This window comes from Gymnoscopelus braueri, assembly GCF_963280865.1.
Source record: "Gymnoscopelus braueri genome assembly, chromosome: 4".
NCBI classification, from domain to species: domain Eukaryota; kingdom Metazoa; phylum Chordata; class Actinopteri; order Myctophiformes; family Myctophidae; genus Gymnoscopelus; species Gymnoscopelus braueri.
In genome coordinates this window covers 18,128,067-18,140,921 of record NC_137605.1, presented here as the reverse complement: position 1 = coordinate 18,140,921, position 12,855 = coordinate 18,128,067, and the positions used below count along the sequence as shown (strand labels likewise).

The 12,855-nt window shown below is 44.2% G+C and overlaps 1 protein-coding gene across 2 annotated transcripts in view; it reads left to right on the top strand.

Moving 5' to 3' along the window:
• The window catches only part of erfl3 (Ets2 repressor factor like 3), a 69,619-nt gene that overhangs the window by 46,877 nt on the left and 9,887 nt on the right, over positions 1 to 12,855 (top strand). The window lies entirely within an intron of this gene.

The following is a 12,855-nucleotide window of genomic DNA, read 5'->3' as shown; positions in this document are numbered from 1 at the left end:
ACATTCACTTCTTGAATAACCAAAAACTGCACATATAAAAATGAAAATATTTGGTTAATGCCCAAAAACAAAGAATATCGCATATATAATTTCTCTGGTCTGTGTGTATGTTAGGGAATTGATATAGCTTGATGGTCCCTGGATATTTGTTATTGTTCAGCTTTTTCTGTGTGTGTATTTGTGCCTGGTGTGTGTGCGTGTGCATACAGTACATGTGTGTGTGCATTGATGTGTGTGTGCGTGAGAGATTGATGAGGGTTTCCCCCCTTATAGAGTAAATCTTCATCATAACAGACATCCCTCTACTCACACAGCATGGTCAAGAAGAGCTTGACCATGTTAACAGTTTTGGTATCCTTTCACATTTTTCAGCTCTGTGCATGTTCATTCCCTTTCCAGGCTCTGACCAAGCGTGCACACACACACACACACACACACACACACACACACACACACACACACACACACACACACACACACACACACACACACACACACACACACACACACACACCACTGTGAACAATCTACTAAAAGGCTTTCTTGTAAAATAATGCTGTCATAACCTATTAATAGAGGTCCAGATACTTGTTGAATCTTTTCCAAGCCAGACTGCAGCTCTCACCACAGGGTGTGATGCCCCCAAGCACCATATTAAAGTACCATACCGGTGCTCTGGCATGTTTAGCCTGTTGACTATGATGATGACTCATGGTATTCTCAAGCCATGTTCCAAAGCATGCCATTGTTTGTGTGATTTTCGAGGAAGCCACTGGATTCCTTTAGTTTTTAGTATGGTATGAAATTAACTTGCTTGAGATAGATAGGTTGTCCAATACAGATAACTTTATTGCGCCTTTATCATTGTATTTTAATGCATTTTAAAGTGCAGATTGATTTGAAAAGAGACACACACGCGCGCACACGCACACGCACACACCGCCGCCGCCACTGGTTTAAGTTCATACACCGTTAGTGGTTTTAGAGTGGACTCGTCGTAACAAGGTTTTGTTTCATAGGATGAGTCCTGGTTCAGTATTCACTGTTATGTGGCTGCAGTTCTAATCCAGCTCTCAGCCACTGTCATGGCACAGCTCACTGGCTTACCCCAGATCTGTCACTGACACTCTCTCAGCATGCACACACACACACACACACACACACACATACAGAAATACCTATACACATACACTACCACAGGCATACACATATTTACACTTGCACGTACATACACACCACCACCACACCCATAATCATAGACATAAGTGTACACGCACGAAGGCTGACACGTGCAGTCACACACGCACACACACACACACACACACACACACACACACACACACACACACACACACACACACACACACACACACACGTACTCACACACCGTGCACCACTGGCAGACAGATTAAACACATTAAGTGGGGCAGAGCACACAAGCAGACATTGGCAGGGCCTCTGCACTCTAATCGTGGTGGCTGCAGGTAATTGCTGCCAGACCCGTCTAAATAGTTGAGACATTGCAATGGAGAACACAGCGCCTCTAAAAATGGATAAAGACTGACACACGCTTCTAATTTCTCTTGGCGTATTTTAAGCTGAGCTGCGTCCATCAATAGATATTTGGGACGCAATGTTGTTGGAGCTATGGACTGAGTGAAGTTTAGAGTTAGACCACCATGGATTTCACACACACACACACACACACACACACACACACACACACACACACACACACACACACACACACACACACACACACACACACACACACACGCGCACACACACACAAACATTAAGCTTTCTAAATCAACACTGCCAATGTGTCGCACGTTGCACGATTTATCGTTTGTCATTATTTACATTTCCACAATGAGATATTGTGCGACAACAGTGTTTCATACCAGACAGGCTACCTGCTGTAGCTGCAAACGGCTCAAAACTTCAATGTAACACACAAGAATGGTGCACCAAAACTTTTCTCACAGCCTGAATCATTGTAACTATTGCTCATAGTACAGCAAATAACCAGGGACTTTCATCTCCGCCCAAAAGAGCCGAAGGTTGGTAGGCATTACTTGGGGAACAAGCAGGTATGTCTGGGTTCAACTGCATCATCTCAGCATTACGTCGTTTTCATATACTTTATCATATGAGAGTATCACACAAAAGTAGCGTAAATAGCAGTTCTACAAGCTCACAACACATCGCAATGCAATGCGTTGTGAGGTTGTAGATCTGTTAGTTTAGCTATTTTTGAAGAAAATATGTCCAAAATAGTTAAGGGAAAGCCAGTTTGAAGGTCTGCCTGTTTAAAAAAATAGTTTTAACCTGTTAACCAATTATTAACAAGAGATTTTGACAATTAATAGCTTCAGTGGATCCATTGGAACACAGGTTATTTTTCAATTTCCTGAAAAGTAATGAGGGACAATTCCACAGTGACAATTATTTGGTTTCTGTCAATCCCTCCCATATCTGTAAGCCTGACTGGCTGGTTATCTCATTGGTCTGTTGGTTATGGATGATCATGATGACATAAAATGGTGTCTATTAGACTACACACGCCCAAGTGACACAATCGCATGTGAAAGAAAAACAGTTTGTTAATTTAGGGGGGCTAGAATCTGGGGCTTATGTACGTTAAATTACAGTCACTGATTAGGACGGCATCTGGTCCAGAGGGGTGGGGGATGACGGAGACTTAACATGCAGTCACACACGCACGCGCACAGTTCAGTCATTTTCTGAAACACCTTTTCATACTTTCAAACACACACACACACACACACACACACACACACACACACACACACACACACACACACACACACACACACACACACACACACACACACATACCAATATATATCTATGTGTAGTATAATAGTAGGGTTACTGTCCTCTAATGACCCCACTGCCTGACCCTCTGGTTATCAAGAAGTTTACCCCCCCCCCTCAATCTCTCTCTGTCTGTCTCTCTCTCTCTCATGCTATCTGTTTCGCGCTTTTAGCCTCATCTCTCCTCACCTCTCCTTGTCCCTCTCTCCCTTCCCAAAGCCAGCTCAACCTCCTCTACTCCTATAAACTGAACCTAGCTTAGCACAGAGATGAAGATATGATGAGATGGGTTGGTGAGGATGGTGACACATGCGCGCGCACACACACACACACACACACACACACACACACACACACACACACACACACACACACACACACACACACACACACACACACACACACACACGTGTTGTGGCCTGGTTTGACACCAGAGCTGCATGACAGGTCCTCACCACAGCAATTTGAAATTAAGCTTGGCATCGGGGCATCAATAGTAAATGTGGCTGGAGGATTAACGGCACTAAACATTAATGAAGTTATAACACACGCGTCACGTACCAAAACACAAACAAACACACACACACACACACAGACAGACAGACACACAGGCGTAAATATGTGCATGCACAAAAATGGAAAGATGTAAGACACATGCACACAATTTCAATTCAATTCAAAGGGCTTTATTGGCATGAGAAAACATACGTTTACATTGCCAAAGCAGAAAGCACAATACAACAATACAGCAATACAATCAAAACAAAAAATATGTACATTTGAAAGTCAGAATCTTCAATAGATCATTTTCTATGTACCAAGATCACTGGGTGCAGGTATAGTGCCGGAATATACACAATGATTAGTCTTTAGGGTGGTTGTGTTCCGTTTGATATCCTTCTCCTATCACAGCAACTCACGAATCTTGCTGCTGTGTTTGCACACATACTACTTGATAAGCATACACATAGACACAGATGTAAGACGTACACACATGCGAACCACATGCACATCCAGGTATGCACACACACGTACACACACCCTGATTCGATCCTATTCTCTTACTTAACACTCACACGCTTGGACTCGAAAACATCCAACCAACAAACGCAAAGATCTGCTCATGCATACATGACATGCACGCCCGTGCTGTTTCTCTCTCACACACACACACACACACACACACACACACACACACACACACACACACACACACACACACACACACACACACACACACACACACGTGCATGGTAAGTATCCCCATATGGAGCACATGGTTGCATTGTGAGCCACCTCATGTCTTTCATATGGGTCATATGGAGAGAACCTGGAGCCTGCTAATAATGGAGGACAAAGCCAATGTGACACGCACACATGCACGTGCACACACACACACACACACTTCAAACGGCATGTGTGTTTTGTCAGCGTGTGTTTTTTATCACCCAGTCTTTGTTTGATCATTATCGGGTTTTTTACCTCCCTGATCTTACACTTTCCTGTCTGTTACGCACATGCTGGAAATTCCCCTTTATCAGCAACGTTGTGTTCTATTGTGTGTGTGTGTTTCCTTTTATTGGGAATACTGTATTGTTGTGTGTGTGTGTGTGTGTGTGTGTTGACTTTCCGTTGAGAGGACACGGCCTCATGCGTCATCCCTCTGTCCTGCTCCCACAGCCACTGTGAAATTCCCACTCCTGTCGAGAGGATTAGATCCACGCTGTGTGTGTGTTTGACAAGATGTCTCTGTTTGTGTGTGTGTGTGTGTGTGTACATGCATTTGTTTGTATGTGTGTGTGTGTTGTCAAACAGGGGGTCCGTACTGTCACTACCACACATGTCTGTGCTCTAATCTCATTACTAGTTTACTTGTTAATTAGTTTGTTGTTGTGCGTTGTTCGATGTGCTCTGAGCCAGATTTATAACTAAAGCCACGCTCCCAAACAGAAGGCAGCAGGGGTGAATCCAGTTCACACGGTGTTTGTGGGTGGGGGGGTGTGGAGGGGGTCATCCGGAGGCACTGTGTCATTAAAAATATCTCTGTTATTGTCCAGAAAGTGTCATGAGCCATGTCCTCCTCGGTGGCCCGCCCCCCCCCCCCCCCTCCTCAGCCTCCTTTCAGCACATTACAGTGAGTTTCATGCGCTTAACACTGCTATTGTCCTCATGATGGGAATTTAGTTGGCGCTCAGCACTTACTGTGTTTTCTGTTATTTATGTGCTGACGTTCGGTGTTACATTTTTTTAAAGATTTCCCGTCCTTGTCCTCTGGCATAAGCTGTATCCCCGGCGTTCCCAGTCATCTCTATAGTGGAAAACAGACGTCACATTTTAGTAGTTTTTTACAGGCTCAAAGTCATCACCATGTCACAGAGTAGGGAGAGACACAAAGCTATCATTGTATTGGGTTTGGAGTCTAGTGAACAGCCAACTCTTAAGACTTGAGGGCTCCACTGGACACCGTACGACACACATTGTAGATCTTGTAGATCAGCTATTTTTGGTGTTGCGACACCGGTGCACATCTAATTATAAATCCAGCTTTAACCACTTAAACCCTACATACTTTGTTGACCGTGGTGCCCTCCAGGGTTGAGGGTTCTATACTTGGTACATCAGATCTACGGAAATAGCTGATCTAGAAGCTACAACAACGTGTGACATTGAGAGCTTGTTCTCCTACTTTCGCACAATGTTCGTTTATGACACGGCCAGAATAGGGATGCTGGGGTTCATGAGGTTAACTTTTAACCCCCCCCTCCCCAACTTTAACCCCCCACCTTCTCTCTTTCTCTCTCTCTCTCTCCGTTCTAAGTAGAGGTGCAGTAAATACAGAGCAGTAGAGACGTAATGGGAGTCCTTTGCCAATTAGTCATTGGCAGACAGAGTACTGACCTAATGAGTGCAATCAAGCTAAGAGGTCCCAGTCTCTCTCTCACTCACACACACACACACACACACACACACACACACACACACACACACACACACACACACACACACACACACACACACACACCGCCCCCCAGTTCAACAGCCAGTGTTCAGGCTCCAGCAGCAGAGGTCACAGGTCAGGGGGCACCATCACATGCACAGCTGGCAAAGATTAACAGCACAGAAACACAGACACACACACACACACACACACACACACACACACACATACATGCGATTGTGCATACAGGGGCACCGTCTCTTAAACACACATACACATTTAAATGCATCTCATACACATGCATGCAGTTATTCACACACACTGACTGAAAAAAACACATGCACATACAAACATGCATTACTTCTTACCACACTAACGAGCTAAACGCACACGCACGCACATGCACATGCGTATACACAAAGTGTGCCTGTTTAATAGGTCAGAAGCCCCACAACAGGCCATTGTGTGGAAGTGAACACACGCACATACACACACACGCACACACAGGGACACAGAGACAGTGTATGACTGCATGTGTTGATCAGTGCTCTAGTCTACATGTATTGTGTCTCCATTGTGTGCATGTGTAAGCATGTATGTGTTTCCAGTAATGTGCCTTGTGCACTCCTCATTGTTCCCCCACACAGAATAGGCCCTTTGATTTGCTGTGAGGGCAGAATACACACTCACACCGCATGTGCACACGCGCACGCACGCACACACACACACACACACACACACACTATCACCCCAGAGTACGGTGGAGCGCACTCTAGCACCCACGTAGCATGTGACCAGCCTAATCAGACCCCTCCTCTCTCCACAGTCCACACACACACACACACACACACACACACACACACACACACACACACACACACACACACACACACACACACACACATTCACAGCGACATCCACAAACTCAAACAGCATGTGACACCTTGTCTAATCGGACCCCCAGTCCAGCACCCCCCGCCATACACAAACACATTTTATTGCCTCCACATAGAGGAAACACTCATCAAACTACGTACACACACGCACACGCGTGTCACAGGTCGTGCACGCACCTGAGTGCGAGCAGCTGGTGCTTGTGTGTGCGCGTGTGTGTGTGTGTGTGTGCGGGCGCGGGTCGGGGGGGGTGCCAGCCGATGCTGACGAAAGTGGCAGAAAATAAACACTGGACTCATGGGGAGTATTGTAATCCCAACTTCCTGTCACAGTCAGGGCCTATTTACAGCCCAACAATAGGGGAGGTATGGCTTGCCTGTGTGCATTCGTCTGTTTGTGTGTGTGTGTGTACATGCACACTTCAGAGTGTGTTTGTGTGTTGTGCGTCCCCACTCCACTGTTTGCGCTCGGATGTATAAAAGCCTGTGTGTGTGTGTGTGTGTGGTGGGGGAGTGGCTGTGCGTGTGTGTACATGTGTGTGGGTGGGTGTGTGTGTGTGTATGGGTGTGTTTGTAGAGTGCTCCAGAAATAGATTGGTGAGCTTACACAGATATCATATTATTATGGGATAAAGCCAATAGCTTTATGCACCATTGTTCTTAAAGGGGAACACCCCGCATATTTTTCCTGCCAGACTTTTGATTCACTCGCGTAAGTTAGTCAGCCTGTTCCTTTTTACTGTATATATTATCACCCGGGCATTTGTTGATGAATGCCAAGTGATAATTACTTTATCGCATTCCCACAGCCTTGTTTCTGCTCTTTTTTTATGAACTGCCCCATCACGCTTTGTATAATGTGACAGAATACTTGGACAGCATTTGTGTTTTTCAGTGTTGGGAACACGCACAATTGGAAAATACCAAAAATGTGTTTGATACTCCTAGACACTGACATGCTGAATGGCACTCTGAATCAAAGCCATTTAAATGTCAGCCAGTTAATGACCAAGCCAACGACAACTATAACTGGTCCGTAATGTCAACATAAGCGGCACACAATATTTAAAAACGTAAATTTAAAAATAAAAATATATTTTAGTCAACATTACATTATTCAACATTATATTTCCCCTCACAGAAAATGCGCTAGATTTAGAGCAACACGTCATTATGCGATCCTTAGCATGGTTTCACCCAATGGTCCTTTTATCAACCTATCAGCCAAGGCAAATAAAGGCTGGGTATGTGATAAATGTATAGTATCGAGAGAACACAGTTTGTTCTGTTGATATAACAGACAATATATATATTCATACCATCCATGGCAATGGAAAATACACATTTTTCATTGGCTTGCAGATGATGGATTCACCCCTGCTGCCTCCCGTTATTATCAGATCACCTCAAACATGGTCCTGGTTAGAGGTTTAATCACTGTTCTAAATCAATACTCCTGATATATTTAACTGCATATAACCTGAGCAAACAAACTGCTGAAGCTGCTGTTGGCAAGAAGACAGCATTTGTTTGCTCGACCTCTCAAATTACTAACGACTTCTTAATTCATTAAGAAAGAAATATAAATACAGTCTCTTTTTTTTGTCCTTGGTATGTGCGGTTGGTTGGTATAAGGACAATAATGCACTGAGGTGAGAGACTGCACAGTTTGTCCTGTGCTGTGCGACACTTAATATATACAGTATATAGGGTATGTTTATATTAATTAAACTTTTAGACCCTATATTCTTTGTCGTATGATGAATGGTGATCTAAATATACATTAGCTGTTTTTGTTATTTCTGAATATCAGTTTTTTTTGGGGGGGGGGTTTGGACAATATAATGACATGATAAATATAAACACACTACGGTCTCAAGTCTATATACAGTATATATTAATTGTGGTATAGAACAAACTCTGTGCTCTCATGTCTGGTCATGATACTGAATGTCCACCAAACTGAGGTTTTAAGACAAGATAGTGTATGGTTTAGTTACTTGAATATTAAATAAAAGTCGTATCTAATCATCAGTCATGCCTGAGTGCTTAAGTACAATGTTGTCTGACACTGACCTAGAATTTGAATATGGTTTGCTCATTGCTTCCCCTTTTTCTCACCTCTTCATTTTTCTCTCTCTTTCTTTCTCATGCACTCTCTTGTCAGTTTCTCTCCCCCTCTTGTGTGTATGTGTGTGTGAGTGTTGATATCTGTATGTTTTGTACAGTACATCAGGTTTGTGTACGGCTTAATCCGTGGCCTCCGCACGCACGCACGCACACACACACACACACACACACACACACACACACACACACACACACACACACACACACACACACACACACACACACACACACACACACACACACACACACAGTGTGCTTCATGGAAGGCTTTTACTAAGTCCGACATAACATTGTTCAATCTTATTCTATGATGCAACAGGGAGCAGGATAAAGATGTTTCCCTGGGAAGTACATATATATATACTCAGGATATGCATATGTGTGAGAGCATGCACATGCTGTTACATGCATACTGTGTGTGTGTGTGTGTGTGTGTGTGTGTGTGTGTGTGTGTGTGTGTGTGTGTGTGTGTGTGTGTGTGTGTGTGTGTGTGTGTGTGTGTGTGTGTGTGTGTGTGTGTGTGTGTGTGTGTGTGTGTGTGTGTGTGTTGGAGTATGTGTGTGACATTGCGTAAGGTCAAAGGTGAGATTGCAATCATAGACTGTCGGAGTACATTCGAGAGGTGTGTGTGTGTGTGCAGTCTGTGCAGTCTGTGCACACACGCATGCACTCGTGGGTGTTTCCATGCTCAGTTGTGTGTGTGTGTGTGTGTGTGTGTGTAAGGCGAGTGCGGTGGGCAGCTAAACACAGGCGCTCAAAGAATCCCTTTCTTCTCTTTTGAAGTGAGTTCAAATGCTCTTCAAAGAGAGAGAGGGAGAGGGAGAGAGACGGAGAGAGAGAGAGAGGGAGAATAGGAAAAGGGCGACCTTTCAGTCTTGTTCTTACGCATTAGCAACATGCGCCGCATGTAACAGCCGCGCATCAACTGCTTATCATCTGGCTGCACTTCCTGCCATGATCCTACTACACTGAACCAAGTGGATCTGTTTAATAATAACCACATCCTTTAGATTACCAGGCCACGTGTTGCCAGATTATGTGAGAGAAACAAGCAACCAGGTCTAGGAAAACCAGGCCAAAAGAAGCGACTATGGGCCACATGAGCACTTTAACATATACATCAGCTATTTGAAAATAGCCGATCTACAAGCTCACAACGCGTCGCAAGCTTGTAGATCGGCTATTTTCAAATACAATATTGCGGGGAAATTATAATAAGCAGATCTGGCAACCCTGTTACCAGGCCATGTGTGAAACGATCAGTAGAATAATCCATCAACAGAAAATGAAACAAACACAATTTTAGAAATCGAATAACCAGCTAAAGTGAAGTTCAAGATGTCTGTTTGGGTTGCACATGTGAGGAGCATTTACCATGGGAGTTGCAGCCCTTTACTAGACTATTATTATTATTTAGCTGTTGTCTTTTCTTTCTGAGTATAAGAGTATTGGGTTCAGTGGCACTGTGGACTGTTGTGAGAAGTTGAGCCCAAATGAGGTTCTAAAATAAATATAACTTTTCATTGTCACATATCGGGGTTTGGGTCTTCCTACTGGCCTGTCTTTTGACTTCTCATCTCTCCTCTCCTCTCCTCTCCTCTCCTCTCCTCTCCTCTCCTCTCCTCTCCTCTCCTCTCCTCTCCTCTCCTTCCCAGCCATTGTGAGTGCCTCCCCTAGAGCAAATTACATGCCGCTTTGTCCCTGGCGTAAACAATGTTTTCAACAGTACAGGCCTGTCCTCTCTCTCTCTCTCTCTCTCTCTCTTTCGCCTCAGGGGACGATCAAGAGCAGAGCGAGGGATAAAGAGAAGAGGTGGGGGTGGTGATGAGACCCAGTGAGAGAGAGAGAGAGATATCAGAGGGATACAGTGAGATGAGAGAGGATGGAGGCCTGAGTGAAAAAGAGCAACAGTCTGTGGTCAGAGCGCCACACAAAAGAGTCCAGCAAGTGTGATAAGCATACTGTAATTAGACAGAGAGAGAGAGAGAGAGACAGAGTGAGACCGGCGGGGTGAAGGCCGTCTGTCTGGCCATAGTCTGATAATGATAGTCAGCAACTCTCCACATTACACACACACGCACAGCACACTCGTTGACCGCCTATTGGACCCCCTGGAGTGTGACGCAAGAGCAACATGGCCCCAGAGTTCTCAATTTCAGGCCCCCACATGTAAGGAAACTGGTCGGGTAGAGCTCGGGTTGTGGAAATCCATTTATAATAATATTGTATTCATTTATTTACTTACTTACTGAGTGAATGTTTCGAGTTGACAGATAAACTAGGTCTAACCCTTGGAATTTTACGAGTTATATAAACAAACACATGAACAAACGTATACAGAGTATTACAGACAGACATGTAGGTCAAAAGTACACCTCCCACTAGGTGTTCTAAAAATAAAACCTGCATTGACTAATTCAAGCCGAAGTATGCACTATAGAGCATCGCAGTTCCCGCCCACTTCCTGGTTTTTCCTGGTGCCGGAAGGAAAAACTCAATGCATTTTTCCCATTGTCATTTGCAAAAATATTTATATCTATTAATTTAAGCCTCGAATCAAGCCATCATGACATGACATGAATCATGACCATAAAACGTTTTTTTCTGTGATTTTTCTTTATTTTATATTTAATTATATGATATACTATATTTAATAAATACCCTTTGTTTTGCCGTTTTCAAAAAAAGAAATCACAGAATCAAACGTTTTATGGTCATGATTCATGTCATGTCATGATGGCTTGATTCGAGGCTTAAATTAATAGATATAAATATTTTTGGAAATGTCAATGGGAAAAATGCATTGAGTTGTTCCTTCCGGCACCACGAAAAACCAGGAAGTGGGCGGGAACTGCGATGCTCTATAGTCCCTCTCTTCCTCTCCCCCCCTCTCTCTCCCTCCCTCTTGGGCATTTGACTATATGGGCATTTGACATCATCACAACAGAAACTATTGCCCAACAATGCCGATTTGTGCTGACATCAGGCATGTTCATATTTGGGCACAATACAAGTCAATCATACTACTACCAGTGTTGCCAGATTCTGTGAGAGAAACAAGCAACCAGGTCTAGGAAAACCAGCCCAAAAGAAGCGACTATGGGCCACATGAGCACTTAAACATATACATCAGCTATTTGAAAATAGCAGATCTACAAGCTCACAACGCGTCGCAATGCGGCACGTTGTGAGCTTGTAGATCGGCTAGTTTCAAATAAAATCTTGCGGGGAAATTATAATAAGCAGATCTGGCAACCCTGACTACTACTACTACTTCTACTACTACTACTACTACTACTAGTACTACTACTTATCTGTCAACACTCTGAGAGAGTTGTAGTTCAGAGGTCTCTCTCTTGCTCACATACTCGCTTTCTCTGTGACTCACTCACTCACTCACTCACTCACTCACTCACTGACTGTCGCTTGCTCTCTCATTCTCTCCCTCTCTCTCTCTCTCCCTCTCTCTCTGGTCAGAGTGATGTGTGTGGAGGTCAGTGACCATGACGTCCAGAGGTTACGTAAAGGGGAAAGGGGGACGCTAGGAGGATGTTACATAAAGATCCAGGGGAGGATAAAGGTTCATAGAAATGGAACCTTATAGACCTCTGTCGCCCTGAGAAAGACAGAGAGAGGGAAAGGGGTAGGTAGGGGTTAGAAAGAGAGGACATTACATAAACAGATAATGTCGTGGTGTACTGCTGTTGGCGTTGCTTTAGTGTTACATAAAGAGATGGGACCATTTAGCAGAATGAATGACGTGATGTGTGTGTGTGTGTGTGTGTGGGGTCGATGGGAGAGGGGGGGGGGGGGGGTGGTGCACACTTTAGCCTTAAAACATCCTCTCTGTTTTTTCTACCTCCTGTCTCCAACATGGCTGGATGTGGATGTGATGTGAGCACATGTACCGCACACCATGCCACAGATATCCCTGCATTGCTTAAGCACACCATGTCATGTTGCTCCCACACAAGTCGCACACATAGAGTACCTTATACATATTGTACTCACGTGCACTACATGCATGTCCTGTTGGGAGCTTAGATGGCCCTA